This window comes from Gigantopelta aegis, chromosome 15 (genome assembly GCF_016097555.1).
Source record: "Gigantopelta aegis isolate Gae_Host chromosome 15, Gae_host_genome, whole genome shotgun sequence".
NCBI classification, from domain to species: Eukaryota; Metazoa; Mollusca; class Gastropoda; order Neomphalida; family Peltospiridae; genus Gigantopelta; species Gigantopelta aegis.
In genome coordinates this window covers 27,941,149-27,959,364 of record NC_054713.1, presented here as the reverse complement: position 1 = coordinate 27,959,364, position 18,216 = coordinate 27,941,149, and the positions used below count along the sequence as shown (strand labels likewise).

At 35.8% G+C, this 18,216-nt stretch overlaps 1 protein-coding gene across 1 annotated transcript in view; it reads right to left on the bottom strand.

The window, feature by feature from the left end:
- Positions 1-18,216, bottom strand: part of LOC121390622 (urease subunit alpha-like) — a 70,095-nt gene that overhangs the window by 33,698 nt on the left and 18,181 nt on the right. The gene's annotated exons all lie outside the window — the stretch shown is intronic.

Genomic DNA, 18,216 nt, shown 5'->3' with positions numbered 1-18,216 from the left:
CTCAAATATTCGCATTTTTTTGAAATCGCAAATTGTAGGAAAGGGTGTGTGTGTGTGTGTGTGTGTGTGTGTGTGTGGTAAAAAATTTGGGGGACATATTTGAGGTGGTATCTACCCTAGCGCAGTGAAGAACATCATACCGTAACTATACTGTGTTACCGCCGATTGTTAACATGATGTTGATCAACAGAGACTTGTTAACGACTGTAATAAAAGATTAAATATATAAAAAAAAAAAAAAAAAATATTAGTGTTTGTATATAAACGTGTTTCTGATCGTCCTAGTGTTTGCACTAGGTTAAACTTCATTTTACTTCCTAATATATATTTTTTCGTATTATACAAAATTATTGAGATGCCAAATCCTGTTAGGGCTACTTACAGAAACACATATACAGGCGCATATATTCTAAACAAGAAAATATATTTAATATGTATTCTAGAATGTTCATTATTCGACGGACTAAGCCATTACTACTACTTACCCTAGCAACAATAATAAAGAAAGCGTTAAAGTGTGGTCCTTTATAATTTATTTCCACAACCCATTCACAAAATTAAAGATTACGGTGAATTGGTAGACGTTTTTCGCCTGCGCGTGCTGTAACCTCACCGTGGTGCAGGGGTGTAACATTATCTTTGAGAATGGCCAATACAGCGCAAATCCCCTTGGGTTTTTTTCGAGATATAATTGAAATTTTGAGTAAAAGTCAGTATCTATCTGTGATATTTGTATTTTTGCACAGTTCTTTACACTGTTTTTATTTAAATTTTGAATTTTTATATTGATGTTGATCATCACTTTATTTGTTTGCATTACCATAGTTTGACACTCAATAGCCGATGTATTTTTCGTGCTGGGGTGTCGTTAAACATTCTGTGACGGTACATGCTCTTAATTTTGTTTTCGCCTGTGGCGATATTAATTGTTTTAGAAGGCCGTGTGCAGTTCCAAATTGTACTTAGCCAGGTGGACAACTTGTTACGTAATACTTCTGCGCGACGGCCCTCGATCGGTACGCCTAATACACATCCAGAGCAGGAGTGGAGGCCATGTGGCTAGTAGTTACGTAATATCTCCGGTAGTGCTGTTTATGGCCAGGGGATTGCTCGCGGTTGGCGACAGCCAGTCTGGCGATCTAAGAGAAAGATATGCCGTCTTGGTCGCTGTGGAAATTCAGGTGATACGTGAGGTACCGCCTTGTACCCCCAGGCGATTTTCTGATTTGATAATAAATAGCTAGGGTTTAGAGATATCTGGGAGAAGCAAAAAGGGGAGAACTAGGAAGGCTCCAGGGGATCACGGACGTCGTCCACTGAACGATATATATTAGTTCAGACGGGACTTTGGTAAATATGTATTTTCTGCTCTGTGTATAACCTTGATGTGACTGATGTGACTTTTAAATATTTTAATACTGTATTATACCAATATTCTTTAGACAGTGTCTTCGGTCATCTGACGAAGTAAATCGTAGACTTTTTGTTCTAACATTATACGAGTATTTGGTAATATAAAGCTTAGCCAGTCATCCTAGAAGACCTAGGTAAACTGTAGGTTATTGTCTTTATTGTGATAGGTACCAGTATTAATTCTGTGTTACAAGGTTACTGAACGAGTAGTAAGGGTTAATTAAAAATTAACCAGTTAGGAATAGAGTGGTAATTCCTTTATTACTTAAGATCCCCTAGAAGCGTTTCTCAATTATCACACGTGTGGATGTTGTGTCACGGTGAAGTGATTAGCATATTGTGTAAACTAGACACCTAGAGATTAACTAATTAAGTGATCAGTTCTGGGTTGTTATTATTGTTGTTATTAATTAACTACTGCGGCTGTACATTTGTCAGCGTAGGTTAATACAAATTCCAAAGTGTATTGTGTTTTGTTGTGTTTTCTAGTGAACTAAACGTGCTATATTATTATATATACTTTATATAAGATCGTATCTCTGATCATACCTAGACGAGCCATACTCGGGTAAATACCGCCCGTTACAGAGAGATCTAATAGATATACAGTTAGGAGAGATATTTGGACAATCGTGTTTTATTCAGCTACGGGTATTATAGAATCCCCGTGACAAAAGAAGAAAATTGGGGCGCTCGTCCCGGATCTGAAACGGGACATGCATATTTAAAAAAGTATTGTTTGTAAATGGGGGCTTTATAAATTATTTTTACAAATAACCAGAAGTAGCAACGTTGTTCACTAGAAATTTAATTAATAATAAGTGCGTCATATCTAAACATGGATAAGAATTTGCTGGATAGGCCTACGCTCAGTGTAGTGGAGATTAAGCGAGCATGTAAGGCCGAGTTAGTTGAAATCGCGGGTGAGCGAGAAATTGATTTAACATCAGCTAAAACCTTAGGAGATATAAGGACAATTATTATCCAGGAAGTTTTTGGTGATAGTCCTGTTATGGAAGACAGTGAGATTGTTCCAGAGATAGAGATAAACGAGTTAAGTGTGGAACAACAATTAGCTTTTAAAAAGCTTGAGTACGAAAGAGAAGAACGTGCATTAGATAGAGAGAGAGAAGAGAGAGATAGAGAGAGAGATAGAGATAGAGAGAGAGAAAAAGAAGATAGAGATAGAGAGAGAGAGAGAGAGAGAGAGAGAGAGAGAGAGAGAGAGAGAGAAGAGAGGGATAGAGAGAAAGGAGATAGAGATAGAGGGAGAGAGAGAGATAGAGAGAGGGATAGAGAGAGAGAGAGAGAGAGAGAGAGAGAGAGAGAGAGAGAGAGAGAGAGAGAGAGAGAGAGAGAGAGAGAGAGAAAGAGAAGAGAGGGATAGAGAAGATAGACATAGGGATAGAGAATTCCAGTTAGAAAAATTAAAAGTGGAGCATGAGTTAAAGTTGAATACTGAAGAAGTCAGACGAGAAGCCGGAAATGGGTTTAACATGTCGGAGGCTTATAGATCAGTGCCGGTATTTGATGACCAGGAGGTAGATATGTTCTTCCAACTTTTTGAACGGGCCGCTAAACAGCTAAATTGGCCGCAGTCTAAGTGGACATTGTTAGCCGTGTCTAAGTTTAAGGGGAAGGCTAGTGTAGCTTATAATTCAATGAGTGATGAGCGAGCAAGTCAGTACGACCTAGTTACGGCGGCAGTGTTGAGGGCGTATGAATTACGACCTGAGGATTATCGTTTACGGTATAGCGAGTTGAGAAAAACGCAGGGTCAGTCTTATAGTGAGTTTGTGGCTAAGAAGGCAGGGATGTTTGATAAATGGGTGGTGTCTCATCAGGTAGAGTCATATACCGAGTTACGGGAGTTGTTGATCTTACAGGACATTAAAAATGGATTACCAGTTAGCTTACGTATTCATTTAGAGGATCGTGATGTCAAAAAGATAGAGGAGGCAGGCATAGTGGCAGATGATTACGTGTTAATACACAAAGCTCAGGCAGTACAGGGTAGCTCTTTACAACAGGGTGATAAGAAGAAATTTCAGCCAGGTTTTTCCCGGGAAAGTAACTATCGGGGAGAGTCATCTAGTTGGTCAGCTAGTCAGGCAAGGAATGCACCTGGTGGGCAAAGTAAGGATAAACCTGCATTATCAGCCAATGCACGAACTTTTCGTCCACATTGCAGTTACTGTAAAAAGGATAACCATCTTGTCGGGGACTGTTTTAAAAGGAAACGCGATAATGCGCACGTGGTCGGTTTAGTGAGGTCAGCTCCGTTAGCGAGAGAGTTAATGGTTAGTCCCATGGCAGAGAAAGTAAACCCGTATGTGTCCACTGGTATGGTTTGTGATGTGAAACAAGAATTGAGTCCTAAGGCTATATCAATCTATAGAGATACCGGGTGTAGTCAGTCGCTGATAACGTCAGAATGTTTAGCTGGTATTGAAAATTCAGATTCAGGACGTAGTTTGGCTTTAATCTCGGTTACTGGAGAAATAATGGTTGTTCGGTTACATAACGTTTTCTTGTGTTCGAAGTTTGTGACGGGACCAGTCGTTATGGGTGTTGTGAAGGACTTGCCTGTTGAAAACATAGGAGTTTTGTTGGGAAATGATTTGACTAGTCAGTGTTGTCAGCCGAAATGTGACCAACTGTTAATTAAAGACAGCACGTTACCAATAGAAGAGTGTGAGGTTGATGAGATTAAATATCCTGCGTGTGTAAAGATTAGGGCTATGGCCAGTAGGTTATCACGAGACCCAGAGGATATTTGTGATTTGTCTGATACGTGTGTGAGCCATGAAATTGGAGTGGATGAGGTTATCAGTAAAATGGTTGATAAGTCAACTGAGGAATTAAATGTGGTGGAACCTGTTGATCTCCCGCAGAGGGTAATTGACCTAGTTGTGTTTGATAGAGGGGCCTTACCTTGTAATAGACAAGAGTTAATCCTAGAGCAGGGAGCTGATCCAAATTTGTTGGCAGTTCGCACTACGTTGTTAACTAAGGGTGAGATGGAGGATCAGATGTCAGGTTATGATATGGACAAGGGAGTATTAATGAATAAGAGAGTTAGAGATAGGAAGGCTAGGAAGCAACCGAGCCATGCTCAGAGCAAAATAAAATCAGTGTTTGATAGAAAGGATAGGAAGCAACTGAGCCATGCTCAGAGCAAAATAAAATCAGTGTTTGATAGGAAGACTAGGAGTCGGGAATTTAAACCAGGGGATAAGGTGCTGCTGTACCTTCCCATTAAACGGGGTTCTGTGCAGAACAGGTATTTCGGGCCCTATGTTGTGCTCAAACGGGTTAATGAGACAGGGTATGTGATAAACACTCCTGGTAGGGTTAGGAAAAGTAGGTATTGTCACATCAATTTGCTAAAAGGTTATTTTGACAGACTGCCGATAGTTCCAGAGTTACCGGTCCAAATTGAGAGTCACTCAATTTCCTGTGATGACGTCAAGACTGCAGAGAGAAAATTGGCCAACAGCCAGATTCTAGCAGACTTGAACCCCCAGCGAGCAAAGTTAACTACGTTGAAACAAGACAATGTTTCCATTTGTCAGAACCTTCCAACGATTACCAACCCCTAAAGCCAGGATGTGCGCTGAACCCAACGCTACACCGATTCGACAGCATGCCTATCGGAGAAAACCTGGAAAACGTGCGACACTGCTAAAGAAGGAAACGAAGTTCCAGTGGTCAGATGAATGCGAGAAGTCATTCAACCGTCTCAAGCAGATGCTCTCCTCGTCTCCCGTGATGGCAGTACCAGACTACCGAATGCCTTTCAAGCTGGCTATGGATGCCAGTGACGTGGGAGCTGGAGCTGTGCTGTTCCAGGAAGACGAAAATGGACTGGACCATCCTGCAAGTTTCTTCTCGAAAAAGTTTGACAAACACCAGGTGAACTATTCCACTATAGAGAAGGAAGCTTTGGCCATGGTACAAGCTCTGAAGCATTTTCAGATCTACGTGAAATCGGCAGTGCACCAAGTGGTGGTCTTTACTGATCATAATCCACTTACTTTCATTCACAGAATGAAAGCCACCAACCAGAGAGTTTTGAGGTGGAGTCTTCTTCTGCAAGAATACCCAATTACCATTGAACATATCAAGGGCACATCCAATGTAATCGCTGATGCCCTGTCCCGAAGTTGAACGTTATGATAATGTGTTGACATTCTTGATTTCTGTTTTGTTTATATATATTTTATTTTGTATACCAGGGACTCAGAGACTCAGTGTGATTACTGGTAGTCACCTTATTATTACATGTGTTATAAATGCCCGTATGCGTCGGTTAACGCACCCCTTTGTTTTAATGTAATATATTTCCCTATTCCTAGAGTAGAGGAAATATCCCTTTTGAGGTGGGGGGGGGGGGGGGGGGGGGGGGGGGGGGGGGGGGGGGGGGGGGGGGGGGGGGGGGGGGGGGGTGTGACGGTACATGCTCTTAATTTTGTTTTCGCCTGTGGCGATATTAATTGTTTTAGAAGGCCGTGTGCAGTTCCAAATTGCACTTAGCCAGCTGGACAACTTGTTACATAATACTTCTGCGCGACGGTCCTCGATCGGTACGCCTAATACAGACCCAGAGCAGGTGTGGAGGCCATGTGGCTAGTAGTTACGTAATATCTCCGGTAGTGCTGTTTATGGCCAGGGGATTGCTCGCGGTTGGCGACAGCCAGTCTGGCGATCTAAGAGAAAGATATGCCGTCTTAGTCGCTGTGGAAATTCAGATGATACGTGAGGTACCGCCTTGTACCCCCAGGCGATTTTCTGATTTGATAATAAATAGCTAGGGTTTAGAGATATCTGGGAGAAGCAAAAAGGGGAGAACTAGGAAGGCTCCAGGGGATCACGGACGTCGTCCACTGAACGATCTATATTAGTTCAGACGGGACTTTGGTAAATATGTATTTTCTGCTCTGTGTATAACCTTGATGTGATTGATGTGACTTTTAAGTATTTTAATACTGTATTATACCAATATTCTTTAGACAGTGTCTTCGGTCATCTGACGAAGTAAATCGTAGACTTTTTGTTCTAACATGATACGAGTATTTGGTAATATAAAGCTTAGCCAGTCATCCTAGAAGACCTAGGTAAACTGTAGGTTATTGTCTTTATTGTGATAGGTACCAGTATTAATTCTGTGTTACTAGGTTACTGAACGAATAGTAAGGGTTAATTAAAAATTAACCAGTTAGGAATAGAGTGGTAATTCCTTTATTACATAAGATCCCCTAGAAGCGTTTCTCAATTATCACACGTGTGGGTGTTGTGTCACGGTGAAGTGATTAGCATATTGTGTAAACTAGACACCTAGAGATTAACTAATTAAGTGATCAGTTCTGGGTTGTTATTATTGTTGTTATTAATTAGCTACTGCGGCTGTACATTTGTCAGCGTAGGTTAATACAGATTCCAAAGTGTATTGTGTTTTGTTGTGTTTTCTAGTGAACTAAACGTGCTATATTATATATATATACTTTATATAAGATCGTATCTCTGATCATACCTAGACGAGCCATACTCGGGTAAATACCGCCCGTTACAGAGAGATCTAATAGATATACAGTTAGGAGAGATATTTGGACAATCGTGTTTTATTCAGCTACGGGTATTATAGAATCCCCGTGACACATTCATTCATTCATTCATTCATTCATTTGATTAGACGTTTTAAGACCAGTTCACCCGCAAATGATTATGACAAACGTAGAGAGTTATGTTTTAGAATGTTTGAACTTGAATTAACGGGCCAAGGAATTCAAACAGAATTAAATGTTATTTAGTGATTTGGGTGATTAATTATTTAAAAAACATATTTTGATAAAGCAATAATGACAATGAACAAGAGTACCGGAAAATTATGAACCAAGATACGAAATCATTCCTCCCTAAATATCCTACAGTGAATGCATTAAAAACAAAATTTGGGACATAAATTGAAATAAAAGAGTTTAGTCCCTATCAACAAATATCTTTGTAGAATGACACAATAATAAATTTGTAGAATGACACAAAAATATTTTAAAATATTTCAGGACTATACGCGTACGACTATAATGACAGGTGATAATATACATATATGAGCCGTCACACGCGAAAACCTACAACTTAGCATGACGTCAGAAACCGAGTAAACGCGGCTCAAAGTTTGACGTCACATGTAAACGCGGAAGTAAAAGTTGACATGCTGTTTGCGTAGTTTGTTTTGAAGAATTTAGAAGATGACATCTTCTTCTTTACATGAAGATTAGTTTGAAGTAAACAATGCACATATATCTGTATGTAAATATTGTTTGGTTACTATTTTGTATTTTGTACCTAAGAACATTGGTCGAGATCATTAGCGATACCATTAGTACTTTGATACACATTTACAAGCATAGGGAGAAGTCCTATATATCGATATGGTATGCAAGTATCACACGTTTTTATAACGTACATGATTATACATAACACAAAGTTCAGCAACTTTTCCAGAAGTTGTATACAATATTCATAAGTTAGACCAAACATCAAATTAGGATCGTATCGGGTTGCATGGCCTACCTGTTCTGTGAACTACAATCAACACCACTATTTTTACTCCTGTTTCTATTAATAATCTAAATACTGAAAACAAAATCATTTCCTACAATGTATATATATATATATATATATATATATATATATATATATATATATATATATATATATATATATATAGAGTTGGTTTTCTTTCCTTACAGATGTATATTTTAATTTTACATCTTACAATGCAGAAAACTCAGGAATGTCCCTTTAATATCGTCTGCACACACATTGCGGTACGGTAACAGAAACGTTTTATTTATATACCTTTATTATACGCCATGATGTCATTGCATAAGCTGGTCTAGAGATTAACATGCGGAGGTATAGTAGATCAATTCTCGAAAGGTTGTTTCTCCCTCAACAAATTTTATTATTATTATTATTATTGCTGTGTGTGTATGTGCGTGCGTGCGTGCGTGCGTGTGATAATTATTAAATTATTATAATATATGTTCACTTTACTCACGTCACATCATTTGTATAGAAGGAGTTGGTTTCTTTCCTTACAGAAGTATATTTTAATTTTACAAGAGCCTGAAGTAGGCCTACTCTTTGAGGCACATTTTGGAATTCAAAATAGAAGACCAAGACTAAGAACAGTGGAAACGGAAGAAACAGTATCTGTATTAGATGATGAGCGGGACGTAGTCCAGTGGTAAAGCGCCCGCCTGATGCGCGGTAGGTCTGGGATCGATCCCCGTCGGTGAAGCACAACGACTGGCATATCAAAGGCCATGGTATGTGCTATCCTGTCTGTGGGATGGTGCATATAAAACATCCGTTGCTACTAATAGAAAAATGTAGCGGGTTTCCTCTGTAAGACTATAGGTCAATATTAACAAATGTTTGACATCCAATAGCCGATGATTAATAAATCAATGTTCTTTAACTTTAACTTTAACTGTATTGGATGAATATGATACATACAGTCCAGCAGATGTTGACAATAATACTGAACATAGAATCAAACACTTATCTAATGATAACACCAGTGAGCAGAATGACACTGAACCTGATCCAATTAGCACAAGTTACAGAAAGGATGCAGTGGATTGTCTTTTAGAAAATAATCTGAAAATAAAATTTATGACCATATTTTGAAGTTGAGGGAAATGGAAAAAGAGCAGAAGGAAATGTAGGCCTGCATAATATTCTCGCTGGATAAAAATTAAAGAAGGGCGGAAGACCCCCTCCACCCCTCTAAAAGAAACCAGAAGAGAAAAAGAAGGGGAAAAAAAGTGGGAAACATGGTTACCGTATAGGCTAGCCCGAGTACTTGGGCTACGTGTAGGCCTATCGTTGGGTATTGGTCGACTTTGCGAAAAGACATACCCCTTGTTTTAATATTATTTTAATAAAGATTTCAAGATATCTAAAGAAAATAAAGGTGATCCCCTAAATTGGGATAACATGTCTGCTACAAGCTTATCAGCACAACATATTTACACAGTATGTATAAACACACATGAGAATTAAATTATTATATACAATGAATCACATACTTTTGATCTAACATATTAAGTAACAATACATTAAAATATATAAACCAAAAGATATTAAATAAGTACATGCATGGAAGTAATACATTCACAGTTATAACATATGCGTCTGAAAAGTAATAACTTTTATAATATTAGACAACAGATGAGTGCCGTAACTTGTATGCCAAACAAATATATTTACCAATATTAATTAAATCTTTAGTGTTTTGGGTTTGCATCATCTGTATATATTTAAAGACAGAAGGATTTCGTCTGTAGTATAACTTGATATATCGTTCTCTTAAGTTTTGGAATAATGGGCAAACTAGCATGAAGTGGTATTCATCTTCAACATCGTTATTACAATGGTGACATTTTCTATTATTGCGTTCAATATTATGGTATCTTCCTCTTTCAATTTCAAAGTCGAGGGATGATAATCTTAATTTGGTTATGTACTTTTTATAGTGGGCGAGTATGTTCTTACACAGATAAAATTGTAGAGTAATATCCATTACAATATGTTTATATAATGTACATTTTGTTGATATCTGAATTTCATTTAGCTGATTCTGCTTAGCTTGGTCAAAAATACGCTGCTTCATTTTCATTAGAGTATAATTTACGTTAATGACATTCTAGTTTATCCAAAGATGACCAAATCCTAGTTCATTTCAAATGTTTTTCACAAAACCTGCCCAGTTATTAGAACAAGATTTTAATGTGTTATTCAATATTACCAAATGTTTGTACGCTGTTATCGAAATACAGTTTTCAGTAGTCAGTAGTTGTACCCTGTACTTAAGTATTCTGTACATTCTTTGATATTTCAGGGGATATCTTCCCAATTCACAATAAACAGATGCATTATGGGTAGATTTGTTAACGTCGAGCAATTGCTTACAGAAATCGATATGAACGTGTTCTATATTGGCACCTCTGTGAATGCCCCACACCTTAGAAGAATATGATAGGATACTATTTACGTATGTGTCAAATAAACTGCATGCTGTTTTACAATTTAAGGAGTAGTCCGCTAACTTGTGTAGCATAGTAAATTTAGCCTTTCTGCCTTGTTCCGATAGTTTCTTTTGGGCAACATTGAATGTGTTATTGTAACTAAATGTCATACCTAAATAAGTAAAATCATCAACAATATCTAAATCTGTACCATCATACAACCATTTTTCATTTTCTTTAACAGCACCTCTATTTCGAAAAACAACCATTTTTGTCTTCTGGAAACAGACAGTTTCCATTGATTGTAATATATGAACAAATTATCCAATACATGTTGTAAACCTTCAACTGACTCGGCAAATAGAACCATATAGAATGAGTTCTCGGAAGTAGTATGGTTCAACATTATTTTGTATAAAATACATTTCACAATCATTGACATATAAATTGAATAGAATTGGCGAAATTACGCCCCCTTGGGCTAAACCAAGATAACTGGTGAAATCTGTCCCGACCCACGCCACTGGCTATCCAAAGACCGGGCCATGGACAGTCATGCCTGCTTTAAACATTTTGGTATAAAGATCGTATTACATTTAATAGTTTACCCCATATTCCGACCTTTGATAATTTGTACCATAAGTAGTTTCTATTAACCGTGTCAAAAGCTTTAGAGAAATCTACAAATGCACAATAAAGCCTCCCCTTTTTAGCCAAGGTGTTTGCTATTATAGAGTGTAGAAAAAATATTGCATCTGTTGTACTGTAGCCTGGTTTAAAACCGAACTGAGCATCACTTACGATATTGTTTATTTCCGACCAATTAAGTAGTGTTTTGTTTAAGATGGATGTGAATAGTTTACCAAGATGACTTAACAGACTAATACCTCGAAAATTGTTTGGGTCATTAGCATCACCTTTTTTATGCACAGGAACAATTATTGCGGTTGACCAGCTCTTGTTTACATATATTTAAGAGCCTGTTCCCGAAGTCGTTCACAACGACATCTGGGTTTGTGCGTCGAGCCATCTGCACGTCATTTGCATTTGTAAACAGTGACTGTAACGAGTCGAGCATAGAACTGCAGTTGATCATTTACAATAAAATCGGACTGAGTTCCAGTTCTGCTATTAAAATCGCCTATCATAATTTTGCCCTTATTTGTTTGAATAATGTTCAATATTTTTTTTCCATTTCATAAAATAGACCACAGCCGTATTGTTTATAAAATGTGCAATTTGAAGGGGGTACGTAGATACAAGCTACGTAAAGGTCAATCAAACGGGAGAATTGAATTATCTATTTTCAACCAAATAAAACTGTCAAATTTTTACATCGGCTAATGTTATATAGGGTTATATCCTAACATAAAAACATTGATATAATGTGTACGAAACATTGACCTTCGATGGACCGATGTTTTACCTGAAAAGCAATCCGAACATGGCTTTTACCCCCTCCCCCCCTTCCGAACATTGTTCGGATTGTGAAGCACATCGATATTTATGGACCGTCCCTTAGGTATTATGTAACTGAACTGAACTGAACTGAACATTTATTTCTCTCAGGCCGTAATCCACGGCATATGAGGAACAATATATAATACAACAATTCACACTTTTTAACAAGATGACAGAGTAAAACTATTCACATAAGTATATCTACATAAACGAACATGGGAATATAATTATAAATAATTGGTTTGGGTTTGCATACACAATAATAATACAATAAAGCTATGAGCCGGAGGGCTTGAAAGTATTCATAATATGTTTACAAATATTGCAAGTTTTCGGAGGACACCAGTTTTTTTAACAATTAAATAATTCGTGAAATTTTATGTGTTTTGGTTTGGATCGATAATATTTTCGGTATATATTGAAGTCTGAATTGGTTAAAATATGGGCATGTAAAAATATAATGGAATTCATCTCCGATGTCGTTAGTGTTTGCATAAAAAACACAATCTATCATGTAATGGTTTAACGTATCCATCTACCTGTCTCTATTGGAAGATTGTGTTTGATACTCTAAAACGTAACAATGGGCACCAATGTTTTTTTTCTAATAAATTTAAATATTTTCGAATGCTATACTGCTTTTAAATATTTTGGTAACAAGATGCTTTCGATGAAGTGTCCTATATGACTGTACCATGTTTGCAAAATTGATCTATGAGTTTTGTTGAAATAAACATGTTCAACAATGAAGCACTATTAATACGCTCACAATGTGACCACCATATGTATGTGCACCAATATTATCTAAAATTGATTTTATAAAAGCTATCCATTTGTGATCATAAAAATGTGTATTATAATCAGTCAATAACATTCTGTACACTAATAATGATAGCTTGGACTGCTTCCCAGTAATCATCCTAAACCAAAATCCTATCATTCTTATTTTTACTGTTATATCTACCGGGAAGCATCCAGTTCTCCATACAACATATATAATGGGGTGGATTTTCTAACAGGCAATAATAACTTTAAATATTTGCTATACAATTTTTCTATGCAGGACAGACTTTCAAAACCCCAATTTCACATCCGTATAAAGCAATAGGTAAAACCATACAATCGAATAATTTAAGTTGGCATTGAATGGAAAGATGGCAACGTTTTTCCTTGTCTAAGTGTAAAATACCATAGCTTTTTGAGCTTGATCATATTGATGTTTTCGAGCATTAGTGAATTTATTGGATTTATGAAATATAATTCAAGATATTTGTATATTTCTACATTATCTAGATTTGTGTTTCCTAAATGGAAACCTTTTGGAATAATCTTTTTTATTACCACTGAAAATTAGCACTTTAGTTTTTTTACAATTTACATTTAGTTTCCATTTTGTACAATAAGAGTCGAAAATATTTAATAATTCTGCATGTCGTCATAATTTTCGGCAAAGAGCGCTGTGTCATCAGCATATAGTAACACAAAAAGAACAATATTTGTTATACAAAGTGGAATCTGTGAATAAGTTATCTATGCGGAATGCCATTACAATCATTAGTTTTAAAACGTATCCTCTAAATCATTGAGAAACATGGAGAATAATAGGGGCGATAATTTTCTCCCTGTCTAACACCCATGGAACATTGAAAATAATCCTCCGACATTGTGTTATGTGCACTAATGCATGACTTAATGTTCTGATACATGCTATATATTACTTTAAAACATTTACCATTAATACCATTTGTATTAGTTTTTCCCCAAAGTCCTGTTCTCCATACTGAGTCGAATGCCTTGCTAAAATCTATAAAAGTACAATACAGTTTTTTCTTCCGTGCTTTTAGCAATTCGATGAGTCCATATAATGTAAAAAATATGATCGTTCGTGGAGTACTCCTTCCTGAATCCGGCTTGAACTTCAGATAACAAATCATTAGTTTCTAAATATAATTTCAGTCTATTATTTAAAACAGCTGTAAACAGTTTCCCGAGACAACTAAGTAAAGTAAATAGGTCTATAATTTTCTGGAACAGTTCTATCCGCCACATTTATAGATCGGTTTGATTATGCCAACTAGCCACGACTCAGGAAAGATGCTTTTTGTGTAAAATGGGTGTACTCCGGCCAGGTTTAGAGGGTGTGTCTGTTTAAACCAATATGCTGGGAGAAAGAGCTGGACAACAGGGGTTGTCCTTTTCAGGGTATGTGTCCCCCATGCAGGCAAAGGTACATACAAAACTTCACGGGCCTGCTGATATTAATAAAAATATTATAGCCACTAAGGCTATATAGAAACATATAGCGAAATTAATTGTGGTCTGAGGCCTGATATAGTTCACACATTACACCGGTTAAATGCTTGATTCTGATGAAAGTATTATAACCAGAGAGGTGAAATTACACAGACTGATTGTGCATACCACAAGGAATATGAAAACTAATTTATTTATTTTCTAAATATTTTATTAAATTAAAAAACATTTTTTTTGAATTTATTAAAAATTAAAATTAAAATTTTCAACTTTTAAATTTCAGTATCCTCCAAAATAGCATAAAATGACCTCTGATGTTACTACAGGTTGTTGCAATATTTTTTAACAGTTTTGAGCTAATAATTTGGTAAAAATGAGCAAAACTTGGATTTTGTTAGTCAATATTGAGATTTTTTTTTTTTTACATATTGAATTTTAATGAGTTTCTCAATTATTGCAATTGGACAGAAAATCTAAATATAATGAATATATCACTACTAAATGTAATTAAACACTTTAAATAAATAGTATACAGTTTTTAACAAGATTAAGTACTCTAATAATACATTTCACCTACATTTATGTAAATTACACACTTCAGTAATTTTTCAAAAATGGTCTTTTATCCTTAGAAAATCTAATAGGCTAATATTCTATGCTGTCTGAATGTATTTATTGTGTTCAGTAATCAGATGCTGGTATACTTGTCAAGTTTATTGCAGAAAATGTGCCAAAAAAGGTTAACATTTGGCTTGTAATACAGATGGCAGAATAATCCATAATGCATATTCAGTGGTCATTACTACAAACATCCTTCCAATCAAGAAATACTACACTGAGGTATCCCAGACACTGGCACATGACTACACTTGTTAACAGTTATCACTGGAAACTGAAAAATATGGTGCAAGTACCTCTTGGTAGGATTTATCTCAGCATTTTGTGACAAAATCTTCATTTTCAAAGTTGTCGTCAACAAAAAAAATATTATGGTGTATACCTAAGTAATATCTGTAGGGCATATTCATATTAATATGCATTTATATGGACTGTTTTGCCTTTTACAAAGTGGCTACATGTCTAATACAGTAAATGAAGTAGATTAAGTAAATACAGCAGGTCAAAATTGAATATGAGGCCTATCATGTCTAATTTTCCCTGAAATTAGTGTGTAAACATTTGTTGCAAATGGCCCCAATTTTGTGACTTTCACCATCCCTCTGACACATTTCTAATAATGTATCATGAATTCAGTCACCATATCTTTACTAAGCCTCCACTTATCATATCTAAATGCAAAATTTTACAGTTTTAGATTTTTTTGTTTTTCAAAAATTTAAATTTAAGTTTAATATTTCATTAAAAATGAAGTAAAATCTAATGATTGATTTTTTTTCCTTTAAATATTTCAAAATCTTTCCAAGACAACACTGTGCAGATAGAACATATGTAGAAGAAAAAATAGCTGCTCATTGTATGAAGAAATTCCAAAATTTGATAAAGTTATTACATTTTGAAGTTGGTGTCGCTCAAGTTTCCATTGCTAAAATTGGCCATGGCAAGGCACTGTGGTAGGTGTTTTAACACAGCCTCTGTATACTCTCAGTTTAAAGGTGACATACCGATACTTACCGAGCATTGCTTTAATATGTATATCATTGGAATGCATTAGTGTGGGCCAGTTTTTAGGGGAAAAAATTGACTGATAGGCCTCAGATTACAGTTATCTTCCCATTTGGTTGTCCAAAATCCGGAAGTTTCACCGCGCAAGTAGTCTGCTGTTTGACTGTGATTATTTCATGGCAGACAGCTATGAAGTGGCAACTGTTTGACTGAAGTGACAGGGGATAGCATGTAGTTTGTAAACATGTGTAACTTGTTGACATTGAAGACTTGTTTGTGGTAATTCCGGCCCATGCAAAAGTAGTGCTTTTTGTGTAAAATGGGTGTACTCCGGCCAGGTTTAGAGGGTGTGTCTGTTTAAACCAATATGCTGGGAGAAAGAGCTGGACAACAGGGGTTGTCCTTTTCAGGGTATGTGTCCCCCATGCAGGCAAAGGTACATACAAAACTTCACGGGCCTGCTGATATTAATAAAAATATTATAGCCACTAAGGCTATATAGAAACATATAGCGAAATTAATTGTGGTCTGAGGCCTGATATAGTTCACACATTACACCGGTTAAATGCTTGATTCTGATGAAAGTATTATAACCAGAGAGGTGAAATTACACAGACTGATTGTGCATACCACAAGGAATATGAAAACTAATTTATTTATTTTCTAAATATTTTATTAAATTAAAAAACATTTTTTTTGAATTTATTAAAAATTAAAATTAAAATTTTCAACTTTTAAATTTCAGTATCCTCCAAAATAGCATAAAATGACCTCTGATGTTACTACAGGTTGTTGCAATATTTTTTAACAGTTTTGAGCTAATAATTTGGTAAAAATGAGCAAAACTTGGATTTTGTTAGTCAATATTGAGATTTTTTTTTTTTTTTACATATTGAATTTTAATGAGTTTCTCAATTATTGCAATTGGACAGAAAATCTAAATATAATGAATATATCACTACTAAATGTAATTAAACACTTTAAATAAATAGTATACAGTTTTTAACAAGATTAAGTACTCTAATAATACATTTCACCTACATTTATGTAAATTACACACTTCAGTAATTTTTCAAAAATGGTCTTTTATCCTTAGAAAATCTAATAGGCTAATATTCTATGCTGTCTGAATGTATTTATTGTGTTCAGTAATCAGATGCTGGTATACTTGTCAAGTTTATTGCAGAAAATGTGCCAAAAAGGTTAACATTTGGCTTGTAATACAGATGGCAGAATAATCCATAGTGCATATTCAGTGGTCATTACTACAAACATCCTTCCAATCAAGAAATACTACACTGAGGTATCCCAGACACTGGCACATGACTACACTTGTTAACAGTTATCACTGGAAACTGAAAAATATGGTGCAAGTACCTCTTGGTAGGATTTATATCAGCATTTTGTGACAAAATCTTCATTTTCAAAGTTGTCGTCAACAAAAAAAATATTATGGTGTATACCTAAGTAATATCTGTAGGGCATATTCATATTAATATGCATTTATATGGACTGTTTTGCCTTTTACAAAGTGGCTACATGTCTAATACAGTAAATGAAGTAGATTAAGTAAATACAGCAGGTCAAAATTGAATATGAGGCCTATCATGTCTAATTTTCCCTGAAATTAGTGTGTAAACATTTGTTGCAAATGGCCCCAATTTTGTGACTTTCACCATCCCTCTGACACATTTCTAATAATGTATCATGAATTCAGTCACCATATCTTTACTAAGCCTCCACTTATCATATCTAAAATGCAAAATTTTACAGTTTTAGATTTTTTTGTTTTTCAAAAATTTAAATTTAAGTTTAATATTTCATTAAAAATGAAGTAAAATCTAATGATTGATTTTTTTTCCTTTAAATATTTCAAAATCTTTCCAAGACAACACTGTGCAGATAGAACATATGTAGAAGAAAAAATAGCTGCTCATTGTATGAAGAAATTCCAAAATTTGATAAAGTTATTACATTTTGAAGTTGGTGTCGCTCAAGTTTCCATTGCTAAAATTGGCCATGGCAAGGCACTGTGGTAGGTGTTTTAACACAGCCTCTGTATACTCTCAGTTTAAAGGTGACATACCGATACTTACCGAGCATTGCTTTAATATGTATATCATTGGAATGCATTAGTGTGGGCCAGTTTTTAGGGGAAAAATTGACTGATAGGCCTCAGATTACAGTTATCTTCCCATTTGGTTGTCCAAAATCCGGAAGTTTCACCGCGCAAGTAGTCTGCTGTTTGACTGTGATTATTTCATGGCAGACAGCTATGAAGTGGCAACTGTTTGACTGAAGTGACAGGGGATAGCATGTAGTTTGTAAACATGTGTAACTTGTTGACATTGAAGACTTGTTTGTGGTAATTCCGGCCCATGCAAAAGTAGTGCTTTTTGTGTAAATGGGTGTACTCCGGCCAGGTTTA